Source organism: Podarcis pityusensis (genome assembly GCF_964106645.2).
Source record: "Podarcis pityusensis genome assembly, chromosome: 5".
NCBI lineage: Eukaryota > Metazoa > Chordata > Lepidosauria > Squamata > Lacertidae > Podarcis > Podarcis pityusensis.
The window spans coordinates 98,608,552-98,621,797 of NC_138032.1; positions in this window are offsets into that span (position 1 = coordinate 98,608,552).

A 13,246-nucleotide genomic window follows, 5' to 3' on the forward strand; every position below is an offset into this window, starting at 1 on the left:
GGCTATCAGTCCTGACCTCTGGCTCACCACAGACTGCTGCTCATGCTCAATGGGAAAGGCTTGAGCACAAAAACGTGGGTGCCCTTGGCAGGCATACTTCAGTCCTTAGAAGCTATATTCCAACAACTCTGGACATAAATATGCACAGCAGGGTCAAAAGGAATAAACCATTTAGTGTCCTCTTCCATTCTTAAATTGTGGTCCAGAGAACTGCTGAATGTATATGCAGGTAAGGGGGAGGCAGCTGGAGGTCATACTTACTTTTTTATTTTACAAAGCACAATCTCTTTTTTTAACAAAGAAAAACAAAGCACAATACAGGCCTTTATAACTGACATACTTAGTTGCAAGACATGCAGTGAGGAAAAACCCCGCAGACCCCAGTGCATAAGAATCTCCCAGTGTCTCAAAACGTTGGAAGAATGGCAGTTACCAGGGTCAACGGCAGATGTTCAGGAGACCAACAGATCTTCAGTTGGCTTATAAAGACAGTTTGCTAGCCTGAGGTAATTGATTAGCAGCCAAAGCTGTTCAGAATGTATTGTTTTTTAACAATCCCTTTTCAGTGTTTGGCAGGTGAAGGGGAAGAGGCTGAATGACAGGTGAGTCTAACAAAGTGAGCATTGTTTTAGTGCTCCTACTTCCCCCAAATGGTAGGAAGTTCCAGGGCAGCCGTTTCCTTTTGAATGAAAGGGAAATTGCCAAAGACATGGGCTGACTTTGCAATATCTGTCTGCTTACAAATATACAGGTGAGCTGGTAGAGAGCAAGCAGGCCAGCCAAGCAAGCAGTTCAAGATTCACAACTACAGCAGTCAAGCATGGTAAAAACATAAAAGCTGCATTGGCTAACATTCAAGTTAAATTATGTTGTTCTCTTGTTCTGTTGAATTTCTCTGCTCTGCATCTGATGTACAAAAAACTATGAAAATCCATTTGATTCTTCTGTACTCCTGCACTCAGGCATGTGTCATCAAAAGGCAGCTTAGTTTCAGACTCCATGTAATAACTATATATTAAAATCAGAGTAGCCATAAGAATCATACAGCGTGAGGAGTTGGGGACAATTAAAAGCACAGGCGGGGTGGGGGGAGCTGAATGCTCTCCAGCCACACTTCACATCCTATAAGGGCTGCCCCCAGCAGCTTTTCAGAATTCTGCCACATTCACTGATGGCAATTACATTGATGGCAATTACAAGCAACCTGGGGAGGAAACAGCAAGTGGGCTTATTTATTATTTCTACATTTATATCCCATATTTTTCACCAATGAGCTAAAGGTGGCACACATAATTCTCCACTTCCTCATTCAACCCCAAAACAATCCTGTGAGGTATTTTAGGCTGGTCTAGAAGCAGCCTGGCTGGGGACAGGGGGGCCATCTCGCCCTCAGGATTGTGGGTGTCCTCTGCAGCAACGTGGACATGTGACATCACACACACACAATGTGTGTGGCGGCCAGCAGCCACAGCTCCTCTTTCTCTCCACAGCCAGTGAGGCACCCTTTTCCACGGGGAGGGGCTCAGACTCGGAGGCAGAGAGATTCTGCTGCTGTGTCTGAGCCTCTTCAGAAAAGGGCGCCTTGCTCGCTGGCTACGGAGGGCAGAGCTGAACTGCTTCTCTCTCAGAAGCCCCACCACTGCTGTCTGCCAACTTTTCTCATTGACTTTGTGGGTGCTCAGTCCCTACAATTATATTATTGTGGGTGCCCAGGCCCCCATGGCCCCCTGGAGTTGGTTCCCATGACTGGGAAGATCTCTGCATCAGAAGGAGAAGTAAACCCACTTGCTATTGAAACTTCTTCCCTCTCCTCAAGGAACCCTGGATAGGAACCCTGAGGTAAGAACCAAATGTTCCCTGCTGCAATCCTCTTGATTAATCTAACAATTTAAGAAATGCAAGCTTGCAACCCTAGTCAGCTTATGAATTGTGGCCACGATTAACTAAGTGTTACTTGAAGAAACAATGAACAATGCTTAAGAAACCCAGAAATTTGAAGAGAAGTTCCATGGTTCTCCAAGGAAATATGCATTTCATTGTCTTATGACAACCCAAGAGCATTTGGAGAAGGGGAAATATAATTGCGGCATCAAGTACTTCATTTGACAAGATTTTGAGCCTCAGCTTCATGGTTTTCAGGAGCAAGGGTTGAGGAAGGGGGGGAAAGATGTATCTTGATGAAGAATTCAAATTTACTGTGAAGCAAAGAACAAAAATTCCAGATGACAAGAGTAGAAGGAATTTCAGGGTTTAATGTTAGCCTTGAGTCATGCACTGTTTGGAACTGAAAAAAGGAGAGGATTTTCTGCTGAACTGTCCAACTTATCTTGATCAAGATCAGTGTTCTAAGGAAATGTAAACTAATCATTTACCTAGATGGTCCAGTTATGGAACTTTTTGGCAATTTTTAACCTATTTTTAACATTAATAAAATGTCAAGCCATATGGGCCAAGATCCAAAATTAGTCTTGCCATTTCTAGGGCTGTATATTCCCATCCATATCTTCACACTGCACAATAACATAAGATCCTGCTGGGTCAGGCAAATGTTCCATTTGTTCCAGCATCCTGTTCTCATGTTGGCCAATCAGGTGCCTGTGGGAAGCCATCAAGCAGGAGCTGACCACAAGAGCCCTCCTCCCTTTGGGGTTTCCAGCAACTGGTATTCAGAAGCACTGCTATCTCTGACTGTAAAATGTTGAAGAACCTTCTTAAAGATTATAGTAAGTAAGTAAGTAAGTAAGTAAGTAAGTAAGTAAGTAAGTGTTGTGCGGAACTGAATTTCAGATTGCAGGGTGGGGGTGGGGGCTGAGAGAGAACCAAGACAGTCAGATCCTTCCATCCCTTCTCCCCACAGTACCTCACAATCCATGCTCTAAGGCAAAATCCTCCCCTGCCACCAAACCAACTCCCTCCAACAACCAAGGACCAAGCTGGCTAACCCTGTTCATAGCAAAGCTGCTCAGCTTGCCTGTTGCTAAAATAGCCGGGAGCAAAGTGTTCTCTCATATTCTGTTTTTCTGCCGTCATCCTTGCCAAAGCAAAGAGAAGTAAATCAGCACAAGGTGCCACCAACTGTTGGCAAAGTGAAGGACAATTCAGTGCTTCCTGCTTATCTTGGATTGATATGCCGACTTTGATTTAGCAGAAGTCCTGAACTAATTAATGTGGAGGGTTCACTGTGTTATTCTGTTTTATTTGTTGTGTTTCTTAACACAAAGTTGACCAGCCTTCTATTTAAAAAGTCATTAGAACTTTGGTTATACAGACCAAACCGTTCTAGTATTGAGAACAAATTATTTTTAGGTGAGCTTTAATACTGCTTTAGAATGGTTTTCTACAGCTTGTGTGTGTTTTATGGAAATAGTTGCATTGATCTTACTGTTTATTTTTTAAAATGCTTTTATTTGTTTGTTTACTTAAAAATTGTGCCCCTCCCAGAAGACATTGTTAATAGCTAAATGTTAAAAATAAATATTAAATATTTATTTGTTGATTACATTTCTTAGACTACAATCCTAACTCAAGTTCCCTGGAAGCAAGCAGCATTTAATTCAATATGTCTTACTTTTCCTATTGCACTGTTAGGATTGTGCTTTAGTTTCTTTTGGCCTTGCTGATAATATCCTTCACATGGTAATAATCAGAACTCACCTCAGGGGTGTGCATGGCCAGAACCACACAACAATGTGGGCAGGAAGGGTCACAGATATCAGCATGCTAGGTGACAGCTTGTATGTCCAGATTGTCTAAACGAGCCCTCTGTCTCCTGCTGAAATACATCTATTGCTTGCAACAATGTGCTCTTTCCACCAGCCAAGTCATCAACAGAAGTATGAATTCACTCAAAATGGGTCTATTTTCAATCCTTCCCATGATCTCCCATAATGGTTCAATTGAGGAATTCCTGGGTAGTGATGATATTAGCAGGTTGATCATAATGGCATTTTTCTTCAAATGTTAAAGAGTGAAGCTTATAAGGGAGTGTCAGAGATGTCCTCTGATGTATCAATAGAATGGAGATAGACTGCATTACTATAGCCTGCCAACCCTTGTTTGATTCAAAGGCATTGTGTTCATTGTTTGGGAGCAAAAAGAGAGAGACGATGTTGTTGCTTTAAAAGGTATAACAATTTAAAAGGTATTACAATGAGGAAAATGCTGGAGATAAACCACTGGCTGTGCAGGTGGTGTTGTCAGGAAGGATTTGGCTTCTTAGATCATGGTCTCCACTTCCTTGAGGAAGGACTTCTGGCGAAAGATGGGCTGCAACCTCACAGTGGTTGGCAAGAACGTGTTTGCCAAGAGTCTTGAGAATCTGATCAGGAGAGCTTTAAAGAAGGTCTTGAGGGGGAGGGAGAAAACAAAAGAATGACAAAAGGGCACCTGGCACTGGGGATAAGAGCTTCATTGAGGCCCAGGAAACTGAGGTGGTGCTACGTGGCCTCTGTCTTCACCCAAAAGGAAAGTGATGCCCAACCTGGTGATAACAGAATAAGTGACATAAGGAGGGAGCTGCAGCCCAAGATGGGAAAAGAGGTAGTAAGGGAACACCTAGCTGCTTTAAATGGATTCGAATCTGCAGGGCCTGATGAGCTGCATCAAAGGGTACTAAAGGAGCTTGCAGATGTAATTTCAGAGCCTTTGTCTTGTGGGGATGTTTAGGATAATAGACAAGGAAATATTTGTTAAATATTATCCTTCCTTCACTCCCACAAATACCCTCTATATTCCCAGAAGCTAGCTGATAGATTCATTTGAATCTCTACAAAGTGACTAATCCAAACTGGCTTGCCCAGATGGATTATCTCCGATGCCCCCTTTTCTGCCTCTTAAAATATAATAAAGACTCACAAGTCTGTTTTTAAAAATATAACAATAAGTTTACTCACAAGTTGTTCACAGTACACATCCTAGAAGGCAGGCTTTAAGCTTCAGGTTACAGACTTATAACGTGGCTCACATCCTTTGTGAGGATGGACTCAAGCGCTGCTGGCTGAGAGCCAGCAGACAACAAAATGGATAAGGCTAAACTAAGAGTTCAATCAAACAGAGAGACGAAATGGCTGTGTAACTCTGCTTTTATAGAGTTTTTTGTTTGTTTGTTTGTTTTTCTGTTTTATTAAATTTGCTTAGTACTCTGCTTTTATAGAGTCACACTCATCTGCTGAGTCACTTGCAGCAGGAACAGGAAGTTATACATTCCCCTGTCTCTGTCTACTCTAGGAACTAAATCATGCTGTACTTGACTGTACTGTACATCCCACATGTCTATTATCTTTGAGAATTATTGGAGAACAGGTGAGGTCCGTATAGACTGGAGGCTGGCAAATGTCCCCATCTTCAAAATGGGGGGGGGGGGGAGGAAGACCCTGAGAACTACAGACCAGTGAGCTTGACATCGATACCAGGGAAGGTCCTAGAATAGATAATTAGATAGAACAGTCGGCCTGTGAGCAGGTTCAGCTTGACTGAACCCAATGACTACTCATTAATGGTTCCTTGCCATCCTGGAAAAAGTGACAAGTGGGGTGCCGCAGGGCTTGCTGTTGTTCAACAACATTATAAATGACTTGGATGAAGGAATTGAGGGGATCCTCATCAAATTCGCAGATGGCACCAATCTGGGAGGGGTAGCTAATGCCACAGAATCAGAATTCAAAATGACCTTAACAGATTGGAGAACTGGGTACAAGCTAACAGAATGAATTTCAATAAGGACAAATGGAAGGTTCTGCACCAGATGCACAGATATAGGATGGAAGGGATGCTCATTTTTCCTTTGGTCATACAGTCATAATACTTCTTCGGATTCCTTTGTATTCAAATTATATATTGCCTAATTTTTATGCCCTTTACAAATAAATGTGTTGAGGTGTGTGGGTGTGGCTGTGGCTGTGTATACACAAACCCGCATCTGGGGGAGTGCCAAACTGGGTCTTTGACCCAAGTGACAGAAAGCCAATTTTGGCCCTGCTTCAGCTAGGGGGCGCTCCAGATAGAGGACTGTGGAAGCGGATTCCACCACTGTATACAAATTGTGGCATCTCTGTACATCCTAAAACCACGACAGGTTTTCCTATGGTTTTTGCGTGAGGTAAAACTTTGATACTTGGGAGACTCAGACAGAAGGTGAACAATTGCAGTGTTGCAGCTTAATACTTCGGTTTCCTAAACAAGGTGGTACTTTCTGTCAGTTATCCAACATTTCAACAATCCTACTCCTGAGGTACTCCAAACAGTGCAACAGACCCAGAGGATCACCCCACGTCTCTTAACTGGTTTGCTTGGGAGTCTTCCCTTTCTAGAAGATCTCTCCTTTCCTGTCTGGAATGAGACCCAAGTCGCTGTATCCTCACAGCTCTATTTCTCCTGGCTCAAACTCAGCCCTCCTCTCTGAATACTCTCAGAGAACACTAAAGAACACTGATCTAAGCTCAGAGACTCCTTTCTCTAGCTGTAGATATTTTCCTCAGGGTGGATGTTACACACAGAGACCAGAACAAACACTTTAACTCTTCTCTCTCTAACTCCCTTCTAAAACTATCTCCCTATTTGAACACTACTTCAGAAACTGCTCCTTTTATTCTCCCAAAGCTCTTTCTATCCATCTGTCTGGGTAGCAAATTAGAGAGGGCTTCCAGCCCTCTGGTGGAATTCTGAGGCATTGCACCACCAGACTCTGGCTCTGCTGTCCATCACAACTGTCCTCTGTGATGCCTTCACCTGTGCTAGGTGGCCACCTACCCTATTTAAAAACCTCTAGCAAAGGAGAGTCCAGCACCTTCCATAGGAATCAGATCTGCTATGGAATGGCTCACAACATCAGGAAGTACCTCTTTGTAATATGCAGTTCCACCTTTAGTAGTTTCAAATACAATACTAAATGGGATACATGAGTCTCTAGAAAATGCTGCTAGAAACATATGTGTACAGCTTTCCAACATTCCCTCCCCTCCCCCAATAAAGGGGGGATATGTAATGCCTTCAGTTTAGATTTGGAGGACCCAACAATATGGGACACAGCTCAGCGGCAGAGCAGCTGCCTGGCATGCAGAAGGTCTCCGCTTCAATTGCCAGCATCTCCAGGTCCAGCTGGGAGAGCATCTGGAGAGCTGCTGCTAGTCTGTGTAGACAATGCTGAGCTCGATGGACCAGTGGTCTGATTTGGTTCATTGCAGTTTCCTTCGCTCTTAGACTTTTCCTCTTGAATATTGTGTTCACCTTTTGAGTTTTGGGAAGCACTATCAGGAAGCAAAAGACTAGAGTGGCACACCACCTGAATTTCTGGTACTAAATTTAAACGATCTGTGAAGATAGGAATGCTACCTGTGTGCTCTCACACTTTCTCTGTTTGTTTGTTTGTTTGTTTGTTTGTTTGTTTGTTTGTTACTTGGCTCATAATAAATCTCCCGGGTGGCATACATCTCTGTGATGCAAGCCCAGATGCTTGTATTAGGAGTGGTAATCATTTTTGATGCAACATCAGATGTGTCAACTATCACAAAGTTAAATCCAACAGCTCAGCCGTCAGCATGGAACTGGGCCTCCTTGGATGCAATGCCTGGCTACAGGATGGAGCACACATGACAGCTGCAAAAGAAAGCAGGAGGGGGCGGCGCGAACGGCAATGGCGGTCCTCTTCTGAACGGGAGAGGAGGCTCCGCAGGCAACGGGTCGTCCGCTACGGCGAAGCGGAGACCCACTCTGGAAAACCCCAGGCGGCAAGAGCCTGGGGTCTTGAGGCTCGGTGGGCGCCTAGAGCGACCCTCCAAGTGCAGAAGGAACCCCGTAAGGGGCTCCGGAGCACGGAGGGGGGTTGCGGCGCTGTGAGCTGTTTCACAGCCTGAGGAGCGAAGCCGCGCTGCTACTGTCGGTGAGCGCTGATCCCTTTTCCTGCTAAATTACGGATCCGGACGAAAAAGCAACTAACTTGTGAGTAAAAGACTGAATCACTTGAATTTGAGACTTTAAAAGGGAAACTTAAATTGGCTTGAACTTGGCTGAGAGCGGAGAGACGTGGAAGCAGGAAGTCCGTCTTCCGCAGCCATTGAACTTGAAAAAAAAGCAATCAGCTGGAGGAGTGGAGGCTGAAAGAAAGAGACTTTAAGTTTTACAGATCTAAGCATCTATTGAACTTGCATCTTAAAGTAAAGACTTTAAGTTAAAGATTTGGGATTTTTATTTGCACTTGACTTTCCTCCTCTTATTGGATTACAAATTAGAAGGTGAAACCCAGAGTCAGGAGCTGCCTGAGTACTAAGGGAGCTGTCAGCACTGCAGATTTGGATACTGTATATTGGAACTTGAAACAATCTGAGGGTATTGAGACCTTTTAAATTTGAAACATTCTTTTTGGAGATAAATAAGCACTGTCTGCAACAAAGTGACCATTTATAAACTCTGCTAAACATTTGTATTTGAAGGTTCTTGGACATTAAATTAGACTCTGAAAGACAGATTAAGCTCCCTCTAGAGGATTGGATTATAACAGTGATTTTACATGCACTTTTTACTTTCGATTCCCTTGCTGTTTGCTTGCTCTGGACCTTTCCATTCCCATGGGAACAACTCAGTGTGACCTTGACTGACAGATAACGTTGGAATGAGTGGCACAAGAAAAAGAGGGAGAGCTAAACAAACAACTCTAACAACTCTAACCTCAGCCTCACAGACACGCAGATCATCTGTGCCTACTTTGCCCTCAGAAGTGGAGGGAGAGGGCGAAGCAGAGCAGTTACAACTGGAAGATATGGCCTCAGGAGCATCTGTTTCTGTACTAGACAAAATTTTTGAAAAATTGGAAGCTTTGGACAAGAAAGCAGATGCGCAATCAGCAAAGATTGATAAAAACACAGAATGTCTAAATAAATTAACCACACAAGTGGTACAGAATGCACAAGCAATTGGACAGTTAACGGAGGCCTCAGCAGAAAATCGGAAATTGACTGAGGACACCAGACAAAGATTTGAAAATTTAGAGCAAGAGGTAAGACCACTCACTAAACAAGTCGGGGAACACCAGATTTATCTCTCGATGATAGAACTGCGAAACCGTGAGAACAACTTAAGGATTAGATCACTACAAGAGGCAGAAGAAGGACATCTAACTGAGTTTTTGACCAAAGAATTCTCCAAGTTCTGGAACTTGGAAGAAAAGGACTTTAAAATTGTGTCAGCTTTCAGACTTGGAAGATTTATAAAGAAGGAGAGGCCCAGAGACTGTTTGATAACATTGAGATCAAAGGAGGAAAGGGATAAGATTTTGGGACTACACTTTGTAAAATCACTGGAGGTGTTGGATAGAAGAATTGAAATTTATAAAGATATCCCAAGACTACTGCTTGATCTTAGAGCCGCCTATTCTGAACTTGTTAAACTACTAAGGAGCAACGCAATTCCATTCAGGTGGGAATTTCCCCAAGGAATATCTTTTACCTTTAGAGGGAGAAAGGTCAAAGTGAGAACACTGGAAGAGAGAGACAAATTCTTGTCTACATACGGAGAGGACCTTCAAAAAGGAATTGAACTACCTTCTGGGCCTGAGGCAACGCCAGTACCAACATCAGCATCTGTGGAACCTGAAGACCCTGAGAAGATACCACCCCTTGAAAAATAACCAGATAGTTCAGGATGTCTCTGCAACTGTTGAGCTGGAATATTAATGGTTGTAACATTCCGGAAAAAAGGAAGAAAATATTTCATATATTAAAAAAAGAACAATTGGACATTATTTGTTTACAAGAAACACATGTGACGAGGCTCCACAGAAAAGTGTTAATAAATAAAAGATTGGGCCAGGAATTTGTATCGTCCGACAAAGTTAAGAAGAGAGGTGTGGTGATATATGCAAAAGAGAGCCTGTCACCTAAATCCCTATTTAAAGATGAACATGGAAGAATTTTGGCTATTGAGATACAACATCAAGGTGAGAAACTGCTGATATTAGGAATCTATGCACCTAATGAAGGGAAATCGGAATTTTACAAGAAGTTGCAGGAGACAATGCTGGACTACCTAGATTATAACAACATCATAATGATGGGAGATATGAATGGGGTCGTATCAACTAACATGGACAAGTCACAAAGTCAAAATGTTACAAAAGACGGCAGACTACCTAAAACCTTTTTTGAAATGACTGACAATATGGATTTGATTGACATTTGGAGGACAAAGAACCCACTAGGAAGAGAGGGAACATTCTTTTCTGAAGCCCAACTGACCTGGACAAGAATCGACCAAATATGGATTTCCAGAGGCCTGGCACCTAAGGTCAGAAAAGTGGAAATCTGCCCAAAGACCTGCTCCGACCATAATGCAGTAAAGATGGATATGACATTATTACCAACTGGATCCTTTAGATGGAAGATGAATGACAATTTGTTTAGAGATCAGGAAATTACCAAGAAGGCCCAAAAAGTTCTGAAGGACTATTTTGAGATAAATATGAATAACATGGTGGAAAAAAGAATAATCTGGGACGCAAGTAAAGCTGTAATGAGGGGATTCTTGATACAACAGAATGCAGTAAAGAAAAGAACACAAAATGAGAAAAAAGATAAGATCTTGGAAAAAATAAAAGAATTAGAGAAGAAATTAAGAGTGAATCCGAAGTCACAGCCAACTCTGAGAGAAATTAAACTTTATCAAACACAATATTCTAAATTGATAAATCAGGAAATTGAATGGAAGGTTAAATTAATGAAACAAAAAACGTTTGAGTCGGCGAATAAATGTGGAAAACTGCTAGCTTGGCAGTTGAAGAGAAGACAAAGATTAAATACTGTTACAAACTTAGAGGTTGATGGAAAAAACATCCAGAATCCAGTGGACATTAGAAAGTGTTTCCAGAGATACTTCAAAAAATTATATACCCAAGGGCCGCAAGATGATGTTGAGATTAAACAATTTTTGGTAAAAAACGGACTATCTAAATTGTCACAAGAAAATAGGACAATCCTGAATTCTAAAATAACACGACAAGAGATTGAACAAGCTATCCAGAACATGCAACTTGGCAAATCTCCAGGACCAGATGGGCTGACCTCCAAGTACTATAAGACATTAAAAGACTATTTGATACAACCTTTGATGGAGGTCAGCAATGAAATTATGGAGGGGAAGAGGGCACCGGAGTCGTGGAAGGAAGCGTTTATCACATTAATACCAAAGTCGGAAGCTGAAAAGACACAACTTAAGAACTACCGTCCCATCTCTCTTTTAAATGTGGATTACAAAATATTTGCAGACATTCTGGCAATTAGATTTTAAAAAGTTTTAAATGAAGTAATTCATAAGGACCAGGCCGGCTTTCTCCCAGGAAGACATCTGTTTGCTAACACAAGGAACATTATTGATATCTTGGAACTTTTGCAAACAGACATAAATACAAAAGCAGTCCTAATTTTTATAGACGCGGAGAAGGCCTTTGACAATATCTCCTGGAAATTTATGATGGGAAATTTAAAAGAGATGGGAGTGGGACGGGGTTTTGAGAATGGGATTGGGGCGATATATTCAGAACAGAAAGCTAAACTGATAGTTAATAATGTGGTTACAGAAGAGTTTAAAATTGAAAAAGGGACACGACAAGGTTGCCCTATTTCCCCTTTGTTATTTATTTCGGTTCTGGAAGTGCTATTAAACATGATTAGAGAGGATCGGTTGGTGGAAGGAATTCAACTATCACAAAGTTAAATCCAACAGCTCAGCCGTCAGCATGGAACTGGGCCTCCTTGGATGCAATGCCTGGCTACAGGATGGAGCACACATGACAGCTGCAAAAGAAAGCAGGAGGGTTCTTCAGATGTTAGTGAATGGAAGGGCAGACAAGCTATTAGCTTTTATTGTTGTTGTTGGTATTATTATTATTACCTTTTATTAATTGGTAACAGAATCTCATAATTAATACAGTGGTACCTCAGTTTAAGAACAGCCCTGTTTACAAACTATTTGGTTTACAAACTCCGCAAAACCGGAAGTAGTGTCCCAGTTTGCAAACTTTACCCCAGTCTAAGAACGGAATCCAAACTCTGGAAGGGCACCGGCAGCGGGAGGCCTCATTAGGGAAAGTGCGCCTCAGTTTAAGAACGGTTTCGGTTTAAGAACGGAATTCCGAAACCGATTAATTTTTTTAACTGAGGTACCACTGTATAAGGATGGGGGGGGCTGTGGGTTAAACCACAGAGCCTAGGACTTGCCTATCAGAAGGTCAGCGGTTTGAATCCCCACGACGGGGTGAGCTCCCGTTGCTCGGTCCCTGCTCCTGCCAACCTAGCAGTTCGAAAGCATGTCAAAGTGCAAGTAGATAAATAGGTACCGCTCCGGCGGGAAGATAAACGGCATTTCCGTGCACTGCTCTGGTTCGCCAGAAGCGGCTTAGTCATGCTGGCCACATGACCTGAAAGCTGTGCGCCGGCTCCCTCCGCCAGTAAAGCGAGATGAGCACCGCAACCCCAAAACCGGGCATGACTGGACCTAATGGTCAGGGGTCCCTTTACCTTTACCACTGTATAAGGTATGAAGCTAATAATATAGAAAATAACACCTAAATAACATATATAATTAGTAGAACAACAGCTAAGATAAGCAAAGTAGTTATGATTTATGGAATGAAGCTAGTTGTGAATCCAATTTCAGGTAGAAAGTGCCCTTCCCTTGCAATCTGAATACCGCCTAGCTGACCAGCGCTCGTCAGGGAACTGCCTTTGGTGGGAAAATGGTCACGCACCCCTTGCTTCCCTGTGAGTAGATCATGCACAGTCTGTGAAATGAATCAATATTAGCTATTTGAAACACATTCAAAGCTTGAGTGGAGTGAAATGCTATTCTTTCCTTGCATATAATATTTATTTATTGGGGGCAGGGGATGCATGCCTGTATGATGGAGGGAATGGTCAGGCACTTACCAGAGTACTGAACTCAGTGGGACTTACGTCTCAGTAAAACTGCTTAGGATTGCAGTATAAGACTGCACAGTCTTAACCCAGTTACCTGGCAGTGAGTTCCATTGAATTCAGTGGATTTCGGTACAGGCTTGCAGTGTAAGACTCAATTTAAAGTGGCCACATTTCCCCTCAAAATTGCATGAATTGATAAATATAAAGTGCTTTGTATGTCAGCATCACATCTCTTTCATTGGTACAAGTGTTTTATAGCTGATTCTATGTAGCAGTTCTCGCTTTATGTATTCACATGATGTAAACATGTATGTTTCCTCTCATCCAAACAGACACACACAAAC